Source organism: Oncorhynchus nerka, linkage group LG22 (assembly GCF_034236695.1).
Source record: "Oncorhynchus nerka isolate Pitt River linkage group LG22, Oner_Uvic_2.0, whole genome shotgun sequence".
In the NCBI taxonomy this organism is placed as follows: domain Eukaryota; kingdom Metazoa; phylum Chordata; class Actinopteri; order Salmoniformes; family Salmonidae; genus Oncorhynchus; species Oncorhynchus nerka.
The window spans coordinates 104,478,200-104,492,569 of NC_088417.1; the positions used below are offsets into that span (position 1 = coordinate 104,478,200).

The 14,370-nt window shown below is 53.0% G+C and overlaps 1 protein-coding gene across 1 annotated transcript in view; it reads left to right on the forward strand.

The window, feature by feature from the left end:
- Nucleotides 1-14,370, forward strand: part of LOC115126250 (ephrin type-A receptor 5) — a 241,084-nt gene that overhangs the window by 59,142 nt on the left and 167,572 nt on the right. The gene's annotated exons all lie outside the window — the stretch shown is intronic.

The window sequence follows — 14,370 nt, forward strand, 5'->3', positions numbered from 1 at the left end:
CTCCCACTGTCCCTGCATTCAGTACATGACCACTGTACTGTCCCTGCATTCAGCACATGGCCACTGTACTGTCCCTGCATTCAGCACATGGCCACTGTACTGTCCCTGCATTCAGCACATGACCACTCCCACTGTCTCTACATTCAGCACATGGCCACTCCCACTGTCTCTACATTCAGCACATGACCACGCCCACTGTCTCTACATTCAGCACATGACCACTCCCACTGTCTCTACATTCAGCACATGGCCACTCCCACTGTCTCTACATTCAGCACATGACCACTCCCACTGTCTCTACATTCAGCACATGGCCACTCCCACTGTCTCTACATTCAGCACATGGCCACTCCCACTGTCTCTACATTCAGCACATGACCACTCCCACTGTCTCTACATTCAGCACATGGCCACTCCCACTGTCTCTACATTCAGCACATGGCCACTCCCACTGTCTCTACATTCAGCACATGACCACTCCCACTGTCTCTACATTCAGCACATGGCCACTCCCACTGTCTCTACATTCAGCACATGACCACTCCCACTGTCTCTACATTCAGCACATGGCCACTCCCACTGTCTCTACATTCAGCACATGACCACTCCCACTGTCTCTACATTCAGCACATGGCCACTCCCACTGTCTCTACATTCAGCACATGACCACTGTACTGTAAAATCAACATAACAACGTGAATGGATGTAGTCTAGATACTACCATGTTGTGCTGATGCCATGTTGTGTTGCTACCATGTTGTGTTGCTGCCATGTTGTGTTGCTGCCATGTTGTGCTGCTACCATGTTGTGGTGCTACCATGTTGTGTTGTTACCATGTTGTGTTGCTACCATGTTGTGTTGCTACCATGTTGTTGTCATGTGTTGCTACCATGTTGTGTTGCTACCATGTTGTGTTGCTACCATGCTGTTGTCATGTGTTGCTACCATGTTGTGTTGCTACCATGGTGTCTCTCTTGTTGTGATTGTGTGTTTTTTTTTGTCCTATATTTTACATTTTAATCGCAGCCTCGGTCCTCGCAGGAGCCTTTTTTCCTTTTGGTAGGCCGTGATTATAAATAAGAATTTGTTCTTAATTGACTTGCCTAGTTAAATAAATGTTAAATGAAATAAATACATGCTGTGGCCATCCCTCCATCCCTCCATTGTGTAACATGACCGTGATTAACATTACAATACAATAGAACAATAGTCTAGGACATCAGCTGCATGGTGGAGGAATAGCCTCGTGGCTGCTAGCTGTGAACGCTGAGTTCAGAGACAGAGAGAGTGCGTGGTGTGCAGGGGCTAGCTGAATTCAGGGGGTATTTTTCAGGGCTAATATTGCATGACAGGAGACCAAGGTTCCGTCAAGGTGAATCAGGCCCAGTTTCTTCTCTCCTCTTACCCCCCCCCCCCATCCTAAGGGCCCCACTGCACTGTCCCTGGTCCCCCATCCCCCAGTCTGAGAGGAGAGGATTCTCCTCTCAGACCTCAAATCACTATAACCCTAATCTTTAAATTACATGATGATACCACATCACAGATATACCGTTGAATGAAATGGAAATTAGATTAATTTCTGTAGGACACAACCTCTATAATGTGGAATGAACGAGCCAGTGTATGAAAGTATTAATTTGCCAATTTAATTAGGTAGATAAAATGTTTAGTAATCCGGTATGGCAGTCTATGTGTTTGATAGGGAATCAGAGTTGTGTAGGTGATAACAAGGAGAGTGTAGGTGATAACAAGGAGTGTGTAGGTGATAACAAGGAGTGTGTGTGATAACAAGGAGTGTGTATGTGATAACAAGGAGTGTGTATGTGATAACAAGGAGTGTGTATGTGATAACAAGGAGTGTGTAGGTGATAACAAGGAGTGTGTAGGTGATAACAAGGAGTGTGTGTGTGATAACAAGGAGTGTGTGTGTGATAACAAGGAGAGTGTAGGTGATAACAAGGAGTGTGTATGTGATAACAAGGAGTGTGTAGGTGATAACAAGGAGTGTGTAGGTGATAACAAGGAGTGTCTATGTGTTTGATAGGGAATCAGAGTTGTGTAGGTGATAACAAGGAGTGTGTAGGTGATAACAAGGAGTGTGTGTGTGTGATGATTTCATACCAGTCTGCTGGGTAATCCAATCAGCCTCTCTGTATGGCTAGGACCCATCTCACCTTGTACCCCCCCTCCTCTCTCCCTCTGCCTCCCTCCCCCTTTCTCCCCCTCTCCCTGCCTCCCTCCCCTTCTCCCTCCCCCTCCCCCTCTCCCTCTCTCCAGCCCCTCCCTCCCTCTCCCTCTATCCCCCATCCTCTCTCCCTCCCCTCTCTCTCCCCCCCCTCTCTCTCCCCTGCCCCTCCACCCCCTCTCCCTCTCTCTCCCTCCTCCACACCCCCCCCCCTCCCTCCACCCTCTCCCTCCCCCTCTCCCCTCTCCCTCTCCCTCTCCCTCCCCCTCTTCCTCCCCCCCCCTCTTCCTCCCCCTCCCCTCTCTCTCTCGGTCCATTAAGAGTCTGCTGTTATAACCTAATACTACGCATATCTGCTCTTACGTCCTAATGCTGCACGTCGTCCTCAGGATTACAGAGGCCTTGACTACATCCCAAATGGCACCAGATTCCCTACAAAGCACACTACTCTTAGTGGACTATATAGGGAATAGGGTGCCATTTGGGGATTAGGCCTAGGTGATTGAAGTGTAGAGAAATGTATTTAGCCATGCCATGATCTATGTATCACTCCATACACACTCTGAGGATGTTAACATCATACATTGTTTAAATGAACTGAGTCAGTTGATGCCTGGCTACTTAGCTGGATGAGGCTACATGGGGCTGGAGCTGAGACTACATGGGGCTGGGGATGAGGCTACATGGGGCTGGAGATGAGAATTAATGGTGCTGGAGTTGAGTCTACATGGGGCTGGAGTTGAGGCTACATGGGGCTGGAGATGAGTCTACATGGGGCTGGAGATGAGTCTACATGGGGCTGGAGATGAGTCTACATGGGGCTGGAGATGAGTCTATATGGGGCTGGAGATGAGTCTATATGGGGCTGGAGTTGAGTCTATATGGGGCTGGAGATGAGGCTACATGGTTCTGGAGATGAGGCTACATGGTTCTGGAGGTGGAGCTGAGACTTAATGGGGCTGGAGATGAGGCTACATAGGGCTGGAGCTGAGACTTAATGGGGCTGGATATGAGGCTACATGGGGCTGGAGCGGAGGCTACATGGGGCTGGAGTTGAGAGTACATGGGTCCGGAGATGAGTCTATATGGGGCTGGATATGAGGCTACATGGGGCTGGAGAGAAGGCTACATGCGGCTGGATCTGAGACTACATGGGGCTGGAGATGAGAATTACATGGGGCTGGAGAAGATAATTATTGGGGCTGGAGTTGATTCTATATGGGGCTGGAGATGAGGCTACATGGGGCTGGAGATGAGGCTACATGGGGCTGGAGATGAGGCTACATGGGGCTGGAGATGAGAATTACATGGGGCTGGAGATGAGGCTACATGGGGCTGGAGAGGAGGCTACATGGGGCTGGATATGATAATTATTGGGGCTGGAGTTGAGACTACAAGGGGCTGGAGATGAGGCTACATGGGGCTGGAGATGAGGCTACATGGGGCTGGATATGAGGCTGTATAGGGCTGGAGTTGGGACTGCATGGGGCTGGAGATGAGAGTACATGGGGCTGGAGGTGAGGCTACATGGGGCTGGAATTGAGGCTACATGGGGCTGGAATTGAGGCTACATGGGGCTGGAGTTGAGGCTACATGGGGCTGGAGATGAGGCTGTATGGGGCTGGATATGAGGCTGTATGGGGCTGTATAGGGCTGGAGTTGGGGCTGTATGGGGCTGGAGATGAGAGTACATGGGGCTGGAGATGAGGCTACATGGGGCTGGAGTTGAGGCTACATGGGGCTGGAGTTGAGGCTACATGGGGCTGGAGATGAGGCTACATGGGGCTGGATTTGAGGCTACATGGGGCTGGAGATGAGGCTACATGGGGCTGGAGGTGAGGCTATATGGGGCTGGATATGAGTCTACATGGGGCTGGAGATGAGGCTACATGGGGCTGGAGATGAGTCTATATGGGGCTGGAGATGAGTCTATATGGGGCTGGAGTTGAGTCTATATGGGGCTGGAGATGAGTTTACATGGGGCTGGAGATGAGTCTATATGGGGCTGGAGATGAGTCTAAATGAGGCTGGAGATGAGTCTATATGGGGCTGGAGATGAGTCTATATGGGGCTGGAGATGAGTCTACATGGGGCTGGAGATGAGGCTATATGGGGCTGGAGATGAGTCTACATGGGGCTGGAGATGAGGCTACATGGGGCTGGAGATGAGTCTACATGGGGCTGGAGATAAGTCTACATGGGGCTGGAGATGAGTCTACATGGGGCTGGAGATGAGTCTACATGGGGCTGGAGATGAGGCTACATGGGGCTGGAGCTGAGGCTACATGGGGCTGGAGATGAGTCTATACGGGGCTGGAGATGAGTCTATACGGGGCTGGAGATGAGTCTATATGGGGCTGGAGATGAGTCTATATGGGGCTGGAGTTGAGTCTATATGGGGCTGGAGATGAGTCTATATGGGGCTGGAGATGAGTCTACATGGGGCTGGAGATGAGGCTACATGGGGCTGGAGATGAGGCTATATGGGGCTGGAGATGAGTCTATATGGGGCTGGAGATGAGTCTATATGGGGCTGGAGGTGAGGCTACATGGGGCTGGAATGGTAATTAATGGGGCCGGAGTTGAGGCTACATGGGGCCAGAGAAGAGGCTACATGGGGCCAGAGAAGAGGCTACATGGGGCTGGAGTTGAGGCTACATGGGGCTGGAGATGAGGCTACATGGGGCTGGAGGTGAGGCTACATGGGGCTGGAATGAGGCTACATGGGGCTGGAGATGAGGCTACATGGGGCTGGAGATGAGTCTACATGGGGCTGGAGATGAGTCTATATGGGGCTGGAGTTGAGTCTATATGGGGCTGGAGATGAGTCTATATGGGGCTGGAGATGAGGCTACATGGTTCTGGAGATGAGGCTACATGGTTCTGGAGGTGGAGCTGAGACTTAATGGGGCTGGAGATGAGGCTACATAGGGCTGGAGATGAGAATTAATGGGGCTGGAGATGAGTCTATATGGGGCTGGATATGAGGCTACATGGGGCTGGAGAGGAGGCTACATGCGGCTGGATCTGAGACTACATGGGGCTGGAGATGAGAATTACATGGGGCTGGAGTTGAGACTACAAGGGGCTGGAGAAGATAATTATTGGGGCTGGAGTTGAGACTACAAGGGGCTGGAGAAGATAATTATTGGGGCTGGAGTTGATTCTACATGGGGCTGGAGATGAGGCTACATGGGGCTGGAGATGAGGCTACATGGGGCTGGAGATGATAATTACATGGGGCTGGAGATGAGGCTACATGGGGCTGGAGAGGAGGCTACATGGGGCTGGATATGAGAATTATTGGGGCTGGAGTTGAGACTACAAGGGGCTGGAGTTGAGGCTACATGGGGCTGGAGATGAGGGTACATGGGGCTGGATATGAGGCTGTATGGGGCTGTATAGGGCTGGAGTTGGGACTGTATGGGGCTGGAGATGAGAGTACATGGGGCTGGAGATGAGGCTACATGGGGCTGGAATTGAGGCTACATGGGGCTGGAGTTGAGTCTACATGGGGCTGGAGTTGAGGCTACATGGGGCTGGAGATGAGGCTGTATGGGGCTGGATATGAGGCTGTATGGGGCTGTATAGGGCTGGAGTTGGGGCTGTATGGGGCTGGAGATGAGAGTACATGGGGCTGGAGATGAGGCTACATGGGGCTGGAGTTGAGACTACATGGGGCTGGAGTTGAGGCTACATGGGGCTGGAGTTGAGGCTACATTGGGCTGGAGATGAGGCTACATGGGGCTGGATTTGAGGCTACATGGGGCTGGAGGTGAGGCTACATGGGGCTGGAGGTGAGGCTACATGGGGCTGGAATGAGGCTACATGGGGCTGGAGGTGAGGCTACATGGGGCTGGAGGTGAGGCTACATGGGGCTGGAATGAGGCTACATGGGGCTGGAGATGAGGCTACATGGGGCTGGAGATGAGGCTACATGGGGCTGGAGATGAGGCTACATGGGGCTGGAGATGAGGCTATATGGGGCTGGAGATTAGTCTATATGGGGCTGGAGATGAGGCTACATGGGGCTGGAGATGAGTCTATATGGGGCTGGAGATGAGTCTATATGGGGCTGGAGTTGAGTCTATATGGGGCTGGAGATGAGTCTACATGGGGCTGGAGATGAGTCTACATGGGGCTGGAGAAGAGTCTACATGGGGCTGGAGATGAGTCTACATGGGGCTGGAGATGAGTCTACATGGGGCTGGAGAAGAGTCTATATGGGGCTGGAGATGAGTCTATATGGGGCTGGAGATGAGTCTACATGGGGCTGGAGATGAGTCTACATGGGGCTGGAGATGAGGCTACATGGGGCTGGAGGTGAGGCTACATGGGGCTGGAATGAGGCTACATGGGGCTGGAGATGAGGCTACATGGGGCTGGAGATGAGGCTACATGGGGCTGGAGATGAGGCTACATGGGGCTGGAGATGAGGCTATATGGGGCTGGAGATTAGTCTATATGGGGCTGGAGATGAGGCTACATGGGGCTGGAGATGAGTCTACATGGGGCTGGAGATGAGTCTACATGGGGCTGGAGATGAGTCTACATGGGGCTGGAGATGAGTCTATATGGGGCTGGAGATGAGTCTATATGGGGCTGGAGATGAGTCTATATGGGGCTGGAGATGAGTATATGGGGCTGGAGATGAGTCTATATGGGGCTGGAGCTGAGTCTATATGGGGCTGGAGATGAGTCTATATGGGGCTGGAGATGAGTCTACATGGGGCTGGAGATGAGTCTACATGGGGCTGGAGATGAGGCTACATGGGGCTGGAGATGAGTCTACATGGGGCTGGAGATGAGTCTATATGGGGCTGGAGATTTGTCTAAATGGGGCTGGAGATGAGTATATGGGGCTGGAGTTGAGTCTACATGGGGCTGGAGATGAGTCTACATGGGGCTGGAGATGAGTCTATATGGGGCTGGAGATGAGTCTATTTGGGGCTGGAGATGAGTCTATATGGGGCTGGAGATGAGTCTATATGGGGCTGGAGATGAGTCTATATGGGGCTGGAGATGAGTCTACATGGGGCTGGAGATGAGGCTACATGGGGCTGGAAATGAGTCTACATGGGGCTGGAGATGAATCTACATGGGGCTGGAGATGAGTCTACATGGGGCTGGAGATGAGTCTAAATGGGGCTGGAGATGAGTCTATATGGGGCTGGAGATGAGTCTATATGGGGCTGGAGATGAGTCTATATGGGGCTGGAGATGAGTCTACATGGGGCTGGAGATGAGTCTATATGGGGCTGGAGATGAGTCTATATGGGGCTGGAGGAGAGGCAACATGGGGCTGGAGATGAGGCTACATGGGGCTGGAGATGAGGCTACATGGGGCTGGAGGTGAGGCTACATGGGGCTGGAGGTGAGGCTACATGGGGCTGGAGGTGAGGCTACATGGGGCTGGAATGAGGCTACATGGGGCTGGAGGTGAGGCTACATGGGGCTGGAGGTGAGGCTACATGGGGCTGGAATGAGGCTACATGGGGCTGGAATGAGGCTACATGGGGCTGGAGATGAGGCTACATGGGGCTGGAGATGAGGATACATGGGGCTGGATTTGAGGATACATGGGGCTGGAGGTGAGGCTACATGGAGCTGGAGGTGAGGCTACATGGGGCTGGAGATGAGGCTACATGGGGCTGGAGATGAGGCTACATGGGGCTGGAGGTGAGGCTATATGGGGCTGGAGATGAGGCTACATGGGGCTGGAGATGAGGCTACATGGGGCTGGAGATGAGGCTACATGGGGCTGGAGATGAGGCTACATGGGGCTGGAGATGAGTCTATATGGGGCTGAAGATGAGTCTATATGGGGCTGGAGATGAGTCTACATGGGGCTTGAGATGAGTCTACATGGGGCTGGAGATGAGTCTACATGGGGCTGGAGATGAGTCTACATGGGGCTGGAGATGAGTCTATATGGGGCTGGAGATGAGTCTATATGGGGCTGGAGATGAGTATATGGGGCTGGAGATGAGTCTATATGGGGCTGGAGATGAGTCTATATGGGGATGGAGATGAGTATATATGGGGCTGGAGATGAGTCTACATGGGGCTGGAGATGAGTCTACATGGGGCTGGAGATGAGGCTACATGGGGCTGGAGTTGAGTCTACATGGGGCTGGAGATGAGTCTACATGGGGCTGGAGATGAGTCTACATGGGGCTGGAGATGAGTCTACATGGGGCTGGAGATGAGTCTACATGGGGCTGGAGATGAGTCTATATGGGGCTGGAGATGAGTCTATATGGGGCTGGAGATGAGTATATGGGGCTGGAGATGAGTCTATATGGGGCTGGAGATGAGTCTATATGGGGATGGAGATGAGTATATATGGGGCTGGAGATGAGTCTACATGGGGCTGGAGATGAGGCTACATGGGGCTGGAGTTGAGTCTACATGGGGCTGGAGATGAGTCTACATGGGGCTGGAGATGAGTCTATATGGGGCTGGAGATGAGTCTATATGGGGCTGGAGATGAGTCTATATGGGGCTGGAGATGGGTCTATATGGGGCTGGAGATGAGTCTACATGGGGCTGGAGATGAGGCTACATGGGGCTGGAGATGAGTCTACATGGGGCTGGAGATGAGTCTACATGGGGCTGGAGATGAGTCTATATGGGGCTGGAGATGAGTCTAAATGGGGCTGGAGATGAGTATATGGGGCTGGAGTTGAGTCTACATGGGGCTGGAGATGAGTCTACATGGGGCTGGAGATGAGTCTATATGGGGCTGGAGATGAGTCTATATGGGGCTGGAGATGAGTCTATATGGGGCTGGAGATGAGTCTATATGGGGCTGGAGATGAGTCTATATGGGGCTGGAGATGAGTCTACATGGGGCTGGAGATGAGGCTACATGGGGCTGGAAATGAGTCTACATGGGGCTGGAGATGAATCTACATGGGGCTGGAGATGAGTCTACATGGGGCTGGAGATGAGTCTAAATGGGGCTGGAGATGAGTCTATATGGGGCTGGAGATGAGTCTATATGGGGCTGGAGATGAGTCTATATGGGGCTGGAGATGAATCTATATGGGGCTGGAGATGAGGCTACATGGGGCTGGAGATGAGGCTACATGGGGCTGGAGATGAGGCTACATGGGGCTGGAGGTGAGGCTACATGGGGCTGGAGGTGAGGCTACATGGGGCTGGAGGTGAGGCTACATGGGGCTGGAATGAGGCTACATGGGGCTGGAGGTGAGGCTACATGGGGCTGGAGGTGAGGCTACATGGGGCTGGAATGAGGCTACATGGGGCTGGAATGAGGCTACATGGGGCTGGAGATGAGGCTACATGGGGCTGGAGATGAGGCTACATGGGGCTGGATTTGAGGATACATGGGGCTGGAGATGAGGCTACATGGAGCTGGAGGTGAGGCTACATGGGGCTGGAGATGAGTCTATATGGGGCTGGAGATGAGTCTATATGGGGCTGGAGATGAGTCTAAATGGGGCTGGAGATGAGTCTATATGGGGCTGGAGATGAGTCTATATGGGGCTGGAGTTGAGTCTATATGGGGCTGGAGATGAGTCTACATGGGGCTGGAGATGAGTCTACATGGGGCTGGAGATGAGTCTACATGGGGCTGGAGATGAGTCTACATGGGGCTGGAGATGAGTCTATATGGGGCTGGAGATGAGTCTATATGGGGCTGGAGATGAGTCTAAATGGGGCTGGAGATGAGTCTATATGGGGCTGGAGATGAGTCTAAATGGGGCTGGAGATGAGTCTATATGGGGCTGGAGATGAGTCTATATGGGGCTGGAGATGAGTCTAAATGGGGCTGGAGATGAGTCTATATGGGGCTGGAGATGAGTCTATATGGGGCTGGAGTTGAGTCTATATGGGGCTGGAGATGAGTCTACATGGGGCTGGAGATGAGTCTACATGGGGCTGGAGATGAGTCTACATGGGGCTGGAGATGAGTCTACATGGGGCTGGAGATGAGTCTATATGGGGCTGGAGATGAGTCTATATGGGGCTGGAGATGAGTCTATATGGGGCTGGAGATGAGGCTACATGGGGCTGGAGATGAGGCTACATGGGGCTGGAGATGAGGCTACATGGGGCTGGAGGTGAGGCTACATGGGGCTGGAATGAGGCTACATGGGGCTGGAAGTGAGGCTACATGGGGCTGGAGGTGAGGCTACATGGGGCTGGAATGAGGCTACATGGGGCTGGAGATGAGGCTACATGGGGCTGGAGATGAGGCTACATGGGGCTGGATTTGAGGCTACATGGGGCTGGAGGTGAGGCTACATGGAGCTGGAGGTGAGGCTACATGGGGCTGGAGATGAGGCTACATGGGGCTGGAGGTGAGGCTATATGGGGCTGGAGATGAGGCTACATGGGGCTGGAGATGAGTCTATATGGGGATGGAGATGAGTCTATATGGGGCTGGAGATGAGTCTACATGGGGCTGGAGATGAGGCTACATGGGGCTGGAGATGAGTCTAAATGGGGCTGGAGATGAGTATATGGGGCTGGAGTTGAGTCTACATGGGGCTGGAGATGAGTCTACATGGGGCTGGAGATGAGTCTATATGGGGCTGGAGATGAGTCTATATGGGGCTGGAGATGGGTCTATATGGGGCTGGAGATGGGTCTATATGGGGCTGGAGATGAGTCTACATGGGGCTGGAGATGAGGCTACATGGGGCTGGAAATGAGTCTACATGGGGCTGGAGATGAGTCTACATGGGGCTGGAGATGAGTCTACATGGGGCTGGAGATGAGTCTACATGGGGCTGGAGATGAGTCTAAATGGGGCTGGAGATGAGTCTATATGGGGCTGGAGTTGAGTCTATATGGGGCTGGAGATGAGTCTACATGGGGCTGGAGATGAGTCTACATGGGGCTGGAGATGAGTCTACATGGGGCTGGAGATGAGTCTACATGGGGCTGGAGATGAGTCTATATGGGGCTGGAGATGAGTCTATATGGGGCTGGAGATGAGTCTATATGGGGCTGGAGATGAGTCTATATGGGGCTGGAGATGAGTCTATATGGGGCTGGAGATGAGTCTATATGGGGCTGGAGATGAGGCTACATGGGGCTGGAGATGAGGCTACATGGGGCTGGAGATGAGGCTACATGGGGCTGGAGATGAGGCTACATGGGGCTGGAGATGAGGCTACATGGGGCTGGAGATGAGGCTACATGGGGCTGGAGATGAGTCTACATGGGGCTGGAGATGAGTCTATATGGGGCTGGAGATGAGTCTACATGGGGCTGGAGATGAGTCTACATGGGGCTGGAGATGAGTCTATATGGGGCTGGAGATGAGTCTATATGGGGCTGGAGATGGGTCTATATGGGGCTGGAGATGGGTCTATATGGGGCTGGAGATGAGTCTACATGGGGCTGGAGATGAGGCTACATGGGGCTGGAAATGAGTCTACATGGGGCTGGAGATGAGTCTACATGGGGCTGGAGATGAGTCTACATGGGGCTGGAGATGAGTCTACATGGGGCTGGAGATGAGTCTAAATGGGGCTGGAGATGAGTCTATATGGGGCTGGAGTTGAGTCTATATGGGGCTGGAGATGAGTCTACATGGGGCTGGAGATGAGTCTACATGGGGCTGGAGATGAGTCTACATGGGGCTGGAGATGAGGCTACATGGGGCTGGAGATGAGTCTATATGGGGCTGGAGATGAGTCTATATGGGGCTGGAGATGAGTCTATATGGGGCTGGAGATGAGTCTATATGGGGCTGGAGATGAGTCTATATGGGGCTGGAGATGAGTCTATATGGGGCTGGAGATGAGGCTACATGGGGCTGGAGATGAGGCTACATGGGGCTGGAGATGAGGCTACATGGGGCTGGAGATGAGGCTACATGGGGCTGGAGATGAGGCTACATGGGGCTGGAGATGAGGCTACATGGGGCTGGAGATGAGTCTACATGGGGCTGGAGATGAGTCTATATGGGGCTGGAGATGAGTCTACATGGGGCTGGAGATGAGTCTACATGGGGCTGGAGATGAGTCTATATGGGGCTGGAGATGAGTCTACATGGGGCTGGAGATGAGTCTACATGGGGCTGGAGATGAGTCTACATGGGGCTGGAGATGAGTCTACATGGGGCTGGAGATGAGTCTATTTGGGGCTGGAGATGAGTCTATATGGGGCTGGAGATGAGTCTATATGGGGCTGGAGATGAGTCTATATGGGGCTGGAGATGAGTCTACATGGGGCTGGAGATGAGTCTACATGGGGCTGGAGATGAGTCTACATGGGGCTGGAGATGAGGCTACATGGGGCTGGAGTTGAGGCTACATGGGTCTGGAGCTGAGGCTACATGGGGCTGGAGATGAGTCTATATGGGGCTGGAGATGAGTCTATATGGGGCTGGAGCTGAGTCTATATGGGGCTGGAGATGAGTCTATATGGGGCTGGAGATGAGTCTATATGGGGCTGGAGATGAGTCTACATGGGGATGGAGATGAGTCTATATGGGGCTGGAGTTGAGTCTATATGGGGCTGGAGTTGAGTCTATATGGGGCTGGAGATGAGTCTACATGGGGCTGGAGATGAGGCTACATGGGGCTGGAGATGAGGCTACATGGGGCTGGAGATGAGGCTACATGGGGCTGGAGATGAGGCTACATGGGGCTGGAGATGAGGCTCCATGGGGCTGGAGATGAGTCTACATGGGGCTGGAGATTATGCTATATGGGGCTGGATATGAGGCTACATGGGGCTGGAGATGAGGCTACATGGGGCTGGAGATTATGCTATATGGGGCTGGATATGAGGCTACATGGGGCTGGAGATGAGTCTACATGGGGCTGGAGATGAGTCTACATGGGGCTGGAGATGAGTCTACATGGGGCTGGAGATGAGTCTATATGGGGCTGGAGCTGAGTCTATATGGGGCTGGAGATGAGTATATGGGGCTGGAGATGAGTCTATATGGGGCTGGAAATGAGTCTACATGGGGCTGGAGATGAGGCTACATGGGGCTGGAGGTGAGTCTACATGGGGCTGGAGGAGAGTCTACATGGGGCTGGAGATGAGTCTAAATGGGGCTGGAGATGAGTCTATATGGGGCTGGAGTTGAGTCTATATGGGGCTGGAGATGAGTCTATATGGGGCTGGAGATGAGTCTATATGGGGCTGGAGATGGGTCTATATGGGGCTGGAGATGAGTCTACATGGGGCTGGAGATGAGGCTACATGGGGCTGGAAATGAGTCTACATGGGGCTGGAGATGAGTCTACATGGGGCTGGAGATGAGTCTACATGGGGCTGGAGATGAGTCATGGGGCATGGGGCTGGAGATGAGTCTAAATGGGGCTGGAGATGAGTCTATATGGGGCTGGAGTTGAGTCTATATGGGGCTGGAGATGAGTCTACATGGGGCTGGAGTTGAGTCTACATGGGGCTGGAGATGAGTCTACATGGGGCTGGAGATGAGGCTACATGGGGCTGGAGATGAGTCTATATGGGGCTGGAGATGAGTCTATATGGGGCTGGAGATGAGTCTATATGGGGCTGGAGATGAGTCTATATGGGGCTGGAGATGAGTCTATATGGGGCTGGAGATGAGTCTATATGGGGCTGGAGATGAGTCTATATGGGGCTGGAGATGAGGCTACATGGGGCTGGAGATGAGGCTACATGGGGCTGGAGATGAGGCTACATGGGGCTGGAGATGAGGCTAGGGGCTGGACATGGGGCTGGAGATGAGTCTATATGGGGCTGGAGATGAGTCTACATGGGGCTGGAGATGAGTCTATATGGGGCTGGAGATGGGTCTATATGGGGCTGGAGATGAGTCTACATGGGGCTGGAGATGAGTCTACATGGGGCTGGAGATGAGTCTACATGGGGCTGGAGATGAGTCTATTTGGGGCTGGAGATGAGTCTATATGGGGCTGGAGATGAGTCTATATGGGGCTGGAGATGAGTCTATATGGGGCTGGAGATGAGTCTACATGGGGCTGGAGATGAGTCTACATGGGGCTGGAGATGAGTCTACATGGGGCTGGAGATGAGTCTACATGGGGCTGGAGATGAGGCTACATGGGGCTGGAGTTGAGGCTACATGGGTCTGGAGCTGAGGCTACATGGGGCTGGAGATGAGTCTATATGGGGCTGGAGATGAGTCTATATGGGGCTGGAGCTGAGTCTATATGGGGCTGGAGCTGAGTCTATATGGGGCT